This window comes from Podarcis bocagei (assembly GCF_964188305.1).
Source record: "Podarcis bocagei genome assembly, chromosome: 11".
Taxonomy (NCBI): domain Eukaryota; kingdom Metazoa; phylum Chordata; class Lepidosauria; order Squamata; family Lacertidae; genus Podarcis; species Podarcis bocagei.
The window spans coordinates 47,715,085-47,723,047 of NC_138136.1; positions in this window are offsets into that span (position 1 = coordinate 47,715,085).

The window sequence follows — 7,963 nt, forward strand, 5'->3', positions numbered from 1 at the left end:
AAGCCACCTTCAGAACCCGTTGAAGGGCATGGTGGGAAATCAGCGTTGGAGAACCAGGGTCCCTCCAGATGTCGCTAGACAACAATTCACTCCCAGGGGCAGACTTGGGTAATCTTTCGTAATATGGCACCCTGTCCGAGACCAAATTTTGGCACCTCCAAATGAATCTTCTCAATTGTGGATCTTCTCAATTTTGCACCCCCTCAGCTCAGTGCCCTGTGTGGAGAAACCTCCTGCACCACCTGAAATTTTGGAATGTTCACACCATTCCTTTTTTGTATTTTTTTTTAAATTAAATTTTCTGTTTTACAATTTGGGATGTTCATTTAAACAACCTTAAAATGTCAATGACTTCCCTTCTTCTCTTTCCATGGTTCATTTTGCATATTATAAATCCCTGCATATTTTACATAAACTAAACCATTCAGTATTCCATTATTACATCCATCAAAACTTGTTTACACTGTTGAATTTATCTTAATGCTGCCTACGTTTTCAAGTGTATACAATTTCCCCCCATATATTCAATAAACATTTTCCAATCTTCTTTAAACGTATGGTCTTCTTCTCTTATTCTATATGTTAGGTCCACAAGCTGCACATATTCCATTGGTTTAAGTTGCCATTCTTTTTTAGTGGCATACATAAATAACCTTTTTTGACACCTAGGAATTTCCATCTGAATTATCCCCAACAAAAAGGACTCTGTGTTGTTGTTGTTTTTGGAAAAGTACATTTTTTTTAATTCATTATGAATTATTTCCCAGTACTCTTTTACCCTTTTACAGGTCCACCTGACCACTGGGAATGCTGACTGGGGCTGCTGGGACTTGTATTCCAGGAATAATGATAATGATAATATAATTTATTATTTATACCCCGTCCATCTGACTGGGTTTCCCCAGCCACTCTGAGCAGCTCCCAACAGAATATTAAAAACACAATAAAACATCAAGCATAGCTGGAGAGAGCCGCAAGTCCCCAGCCCTGCCTTAAATAAATCTATACATCCATCTATACCTCTCAGCACATTCAGAACTGCTGTGGGGCTGGACATGAGATTAGAATATTCTCCCCAAGACCCAGTAGTTTTGTTAGTTCAGGGTTGCTGCTTTTTCATGTCAGAGGATCCAAGCCTAGTGTCTCTCGCCTACAGTAGGAACATAAACTGTCTTATACCAGGTCATACTATTTTCCTGGTCTCCATTGTCTAACTGGCAGAGTCTCAAGCAGACGTCTTTGCCATCACATCAGTCTCTGAGTTCCTTAACTGGAGATGCAGGGATTGAACCTGGGACTGTTGGCTGATAAAGCAAGTCTTCTTCTTAGCTGCAGTAATGCCATTGGAGCAGGTGTTTGGGGCTGAGGTCCAGTACCCCACCTCCACCAAGCACAGCAGGGCTGGTTTTCCACAATTTGAAGTGGGGAGTAAAATATGTTATAATCTAAAGAAGAGTTCCCATAGCATCATTAAGCCCAGAATCCAAAATGAACTACCACTGCTGAGTTATAACATCTGCATTTAAATATGTACACCACTCATTGGACACTATTAAGATCATAGATAGCTGTATAATTTTCACAAATAGAATGCATTCCTGTATGTTATTTTCACTAACATATGCATTTTTATGGATACTTTGCATGCATTTTTATCCACATTTGACTGAAGAACTGCATTAAAACATTCGGAGAAATGGGGATTTTGAAAGATGACTGTGTTTCAGCCTGCAAATGGTTTCAGAAAGTGCAAAGTGAATCGAATTTCTCCCCCATTGCTATTGACCATTTTTGGCTGGTTCTGTATGTGCTCCTTTCAGCCTGTGGCAAACCCCAGGTTTCAAATACACGAGAGGAAAGAACAGATACAAGGAGATCGTCCAATGTTTGCACTTGGCCTGCTGTGTCAGATGAACCAAGCAGCACAGCAAATGACTGAGAGCTTTCCATAGATATAAAAACAGAAGGTGGATCTTGGTGTTTTAGCAAAGGAGACAAGAAGTCTGCTGATTGAGGCTGCCATAACAGCAGACAGAAAAACAGAGGAAGAACAAGCACAGAGGGTAGCAAAAGATCAGGAACTTTGCCATGAAGAGCAACAGTTGTTGAACAATAGAGTAAACTCTCTTCTAGTGATTATTGGAAGAAACTCCAAATAACATGAATGAGCAGCTGAGGAATGTGAAAGAAGCCCCATGGTCAGTATGATCAGAAATGACAAGAATTCAGCAACAGTCCATTGCCAAACGAGAGAATATTGCCAAGAGAAGCAAAGAATTATGGGAAATGTGCTGACACCCTGGTTTTCAAGCATGATGGCTGAAGGACAAGTACAACCTGAGAAACAAGGATGTAAAAAGAGCCCTGCTGCATTAGACCAAAGGCTTGTCCAGTTTAGCATCACACTGACCAACCAGGTGCCCATGGGAATCCTCTAAGCAGGACCATAATGACCCATTCCTGCTGTTGATTCCAAACAATTGTATCATTTGAGTATATAACACCAACACTGGCTGCCAGTTAGTTGGTTTTGACCTATAAAGCCTTAAATGGCTCAGGACCGCAATACCTCGAGAACCACCTCTCTCCATATGAACCAACCTGGACCCCGCAACCATCATCTGAGGCCCTTCTTCGTGTGCCGCTTCCACTGTAGGTCTGGAGGGTGGCAACAGAAGAACAGGGATGCCACTGGTCTCTCTTCCAGCATCTGCAATGCATGGTTGTAACTTAACAGCTTCCCTGGCAGCAGGGTAGCCAACAACCTTCTTAAAGAAAACTCCAGGCAAGGAGAGCCCAACATCTCCCAGAGCAATCTGCTCCATCATCAACAGCCCTTACCATTATAAAGTTTCTCCGAATGATTATAATGGCATTTTAGATAAATAATAATAAATACACATCTTGTGTTTGGAATATTTAAAGATATGGCACCTTGAGATATCTATTCGTTGCTGTTTTAACTGTACGCATTTAAAAAATCAAGAGTACCCCATTGTGTTTATCCAAAGAACCGTGCATTCAATTTGCGTCACTGCATCTATCAGAAGTAGAAGCCCTTCTTTTGTCCACAGCTACTGTTTTTATGCTTGACGAGTCTAAATCAAGCTCACATTGGCAATACGGAAGATCATTTCTCACACCTGTGTTTTAAAGCCAGGGGACGATCATATGACAAATCCTATCACGGACTATTCTGAATGAAGATGTTTTAATAGGCCAGCTATTTAGAACCTGCTATTTCTGTTTAACCAGCATCACCTCATTCTGGCTTAACGACCATGAATGAGGAGACGCTCCCAGGGGCCAAGCAGTCGCATGTTGTGGCGCGATAAGTCATTAAAGACCCACTGACGCCCCACGGGCTGGAGAATTTGGAAAGCCAGCCTGTGTAAAGACACTGCCACTTTTGCTATGCAAGAATCATTTCTTATGGTGCATTACTGTTCAGGCAAATCTATATCCATGTGCAAGGACACCTACATTTTGCAATGTTTCCGCTTGTCAAATATCCATGTATGGTACTATCTGTGGTTTCAAAATAACAATCAAATCCAACATTTATATACTGTTTTATGGAGACCTGAGAGTGTTTCAGATAGAAGAGTTCTTCCAAAGATCTCAAAAGCCCACCCTGCGGTAACTCAGAGCAGGACTTTTAGTGTGGCTGCTCATGTTCTGTGGAACAATTTCCCTGTCAAAATATGGCAGGTGTCCACTATCTGCACTTTCAAAGGAGCCTTGGTGTCCACCATATAGTAGCCATCCTTAGTGAAGCCCCGCCTCATTTTATTCTACATACTCATTCCTTTTGGCATCTGATCATCTCAGCTGCCATAACAAAGTATGAAGTTTGTTTTCTGAATACACACCCTGTCAGAGCCAGGGGTCAAGCTCCTCACAGCAAAGCAAAGACAAGGAAACTCTCCAAATGTCTTGTCACTGATATGCAGTAAAATAATAATGCTTTGTACTCAATGGGGAAAAGTAATGTTAAAACACATAGGAGATCAAATAGCATTTTTAAGAAATTCCATGAAAGGGAAGGAAGGCTAAAATAAAGAACATTGGGACTGAAAGAGCACCAACGGACCTTTTGCAACTTGGTAAAATGCACTTCCATGAATTGGGGGGAAACCATGACAAGTGGGGCAGCTCCGCTGACCCCCAGCCAGACCCCAGCTGTCTGCCTTATGACATAATTCCAGTCCAGGGAAGGAACTGCCTGTCAGCTCCCTCCTCCTCCTTAGTGTCAGTCAGTAGTGTAGTGGCAAATTCAGAAGTGCAGAGTCTCTTCATGACAGTCATAGGCGCGATCCTCACAGCCCCACCTGCTCACGACACACCTGTCTTGAAACTGTAATAAAGGAGAATTTCTAAAAAGATGGTTTGTCAATGAAACAAACCAATTCATGTAAGAGAGAGCAAGAGATTAAAAAATGAAGACCTTGGTCGGCTATGCACCTGCCAGAAAATGACCATGTTTGCACAGAAGTGGAAGGCCACCCAAAATGGACTGTGTTTGTAATCATGTGTAAGCAATCCTAAATACTTACGTTTCTGTGTTATTAATCAATGGGGAACTGTGGGGCACAGGGCCTTGTCACGCAACTAGCAGTGATGAAATGGTACATCTATATATTGTAAGATACAACATACCATTGCATGTCAGCTATAAAGTCCTGTCAAATATGGTTATTAACAGTGCCATCATATGTCTATTTTAACCTAACTCTCATTGACTTCAGTGGTACTTATTCCCAGGCAGGTGAGTATGGGATTGCACCGCCTATTGTGTAAAAGAAAGACATCAGATTGTTGTCGTATTTTCCACCAAATATTGGAGCACTCAGGGAACTTCTGGAAAATTTAACATTAAAATTTGCAGAGGAACATTTTGGAGGAGAATTCTTGGCAGCTCTAGTCCTAAGTGGCCTGGGAGATATAACATTACCTGCATTCCACAGAATGGTACTTGGCTTTGCATGATCTGTCAAACTTCAGATCTGTCAAACTCCGACCATTGGCTTAGGATGAGAAGAGTATGAAAATGGTGCCATGAATAACAGATTATCTCATCTTTTGTTTAGGGTCTTCTGCTTGGCTCATCTGTCTGGATCTAGGGTGCTCTCCTGAACAGCCTAAATTATCTTTCTGCTTCCTTGATTCAAATGCCATTAAAACTCTTCCATGAGGCCAGAAACAAATCACCACTTTTGTATTACGGCAGCCTTGTAATTAACCACTAGCCTGGTAGCCGCAGGTGACAAGGAATTCCATGTAGGTGAATAAGTGTGCTGGCAGAGAAGGGACAGATTGCAAGCAGGCTACCAGAGGAGAGAAACCCACTCCTTCCCTCCCAGCATAGAAATGTAGGAAGAGCAATGCTTTTAGTGCTTTCTATGCTAGTTCCAAGTGAACTAGTACGTTTTTTAAGGCTAGTAATTTCTGAGAGCTTGTTTGCAAAGCATTTCAGTAGCAGTCCAGACAACGATCGTTCTGGAGATTGGGTGCTTAGTCCATGCAGACATTGGTTTTGACATTAATAACCTATGTTATTAGAACTGATTATTAAGAAAAGAACGGATTATCCTCTCTTACATCACAAACTGGCTCTCGGGAATGCCTCAACCTCAGGTATTTCCCCTATGAGGAAAGGTGGCAGCACTTGACTTTTTAGTTGCAGTGGTTCTCAACATGTGGGTCCCCAGATTTTGTTGGACTACAACTCCCATCATCCCTGAGCTCTGGCCTTGCTAGCTAGGGGTGATGGGAGTTGTAATTCAACAACATCTGGGGACCCACATGTTGAGAAAGGCTGGATGTTGGAAGATTCAGCATAAAAGAAGGTACTTTCTCACACTGCACAAAGTTAAACTATGGAACTCACTTCCAAAGGAGGCGGTAATGGTTCGGCGTTACCTGTGCATCTATTCTAATCAGCTCCCCCATTTTAACCTGGGTTTAAAAACAGACTTTAGGGTGCCGCTGGAACCCTGAACCATGATTGAGGCTGATAAGAAAGAGGAAAGAATTCATGCCAGACTTGGAGATGGGAAGATGGCAGGGAGGGGGGTAGCCCATAGCCCACTCCCAGACTTTTAATACCCAATCTGATTAATGCCCGAATTATGTCTGCACAAGACTATAGAGTTATATAATGTATTTTTCTCCATTGTCTGTGAGGATACTGGGTACTTGTGCTAGAGGTCTTTCCAGGAAACCAAATGCCATTTTTTGCATTACTGTGGTTGCATAACAGCTACTAATTAGACTGCCTATTATTTCAGTATTCAGTATTCATTGTTCGCTGTCTTGCTCTTAAAAGAGAGTAGGACGTTTTTCAGCTAAAGTAAGGGTAAGGAACCTGTGACACCTCCATAAGTTGCTGGACTCCAGTTCCCATCAGCCCCAGCTAGCCTGGTCAATAGTGAAAGCTGATGGGAGCTGGAGTCCAGGAACATCTGGAGAGGTTTCCCACCTCTGGATATTGTTAAACTGAGCACCACCACCTCTGCTTCCCCAAATTTCCCAATGGTGATGGAGGACTTAGCTATACAGCATTTTCAACATGAAGTAAACCTCCTGATCTAGCCTTAGTGATGACCCCAAAAAGGCTCTGTTCATTCACAGCCCATGTCCCTCAAAAATCCACTGCATTCAGGGTCTGTCTGGAGACAGACAATAGCTTTTTTCAGAGAGCTGAAAGTGGTACGACGGAGGCATCATTGGTCATAAGTGTGTGCACACTCATTTCTTTTGACTCATTCTTGTTTTCTCCAGTCACACAAATTGCCCTAATTTAAGACCCCCGTTCCCTGAGACCTTTTCATAATACGCATGAATAGCCCTAAAAGTGTAAAGAATTATGTCAAATGTACAAGTCCGTGAGCCGAGCTGCAGCTGACCAGGGCTAGGTGTTTTATAAAGGGTGGAATAGCTCTTCCTCAACTTAGTTAAGCAACTTGGTGCCCTCCAGATGTTGTTGGACCACAACTCCCATCAGGCCCTAGCCAGCATGGTTAATAGCCAGGGATAACGGGAATTGTGGGTCAAAGCATCTGGAGGGCTCAGGACTGAGCTAGGCTGCCACAAAGTGATTCTGCCTGACAAAGCTTTTTGTGCAATCAACATGCACTTTAAGTGATGGTGCAGCAATCACCCAAATCATGCATTCTAGCGAGACATCAACATATATTTTAAAAACTATTCCACTAAATTCCATTGCCCTTTGATATACTTCCTGCTCTCTTTCTGAACTCTGTAAAGGAATATTCCCCCCAACTTCTGTGTGATGGTGGTATCGCAACAGCTACCCTGTGGGAGGGATTGTGATGAAGTCCAAGCAAAAGTGCCAAGACCCCTATGGAGTTTGAGGCAGCAGCGGAAAGGCAACGATGTGGCAGAGGCAAATGGCAACTAGAACAGTAGCAACATTTGGCAGCTGTTTACAGTTATATTCAATTAGTCACTTTTAAACATTGTTGCAGTAGGAAGTCCTTTAAAGTGTGTGATGAGAATAAGCTGCCTGATTCTCCAGGCTTTTTATACATCACACACTGAACGTCTTAAGGTGCAGTTCTATGAATGGACACATAATGAGTTCAATGAGACTTACTCCAAGGAAAGCGTTATAGGATTACAGCCTTTAAGTTTTTTTTGGTTTTTTTAAAGAAGCTAAGTTTTAAAACGAAAAACTGCATCAGGGTTGTAGATCAGTGGTAGAACATCTGCCTTGCATACCAAGGTCCCAAAATGTCATTTTGCCATCAAGGCAATGTTGGCATGGAGCAAGGAACAAGAGGGTGGATTCTTTGGGACCAAGAGTCTTGATAACACTGCACCAGACTGCTTATTTATTTTTGCATTTATTTATTGCATTCATATCCCACCTTTCCGCATTTAATTCCTATAGAAACCCTGTAATGTAGGCAAGGCTGAGAGGCAGTAAATGGACCACGAT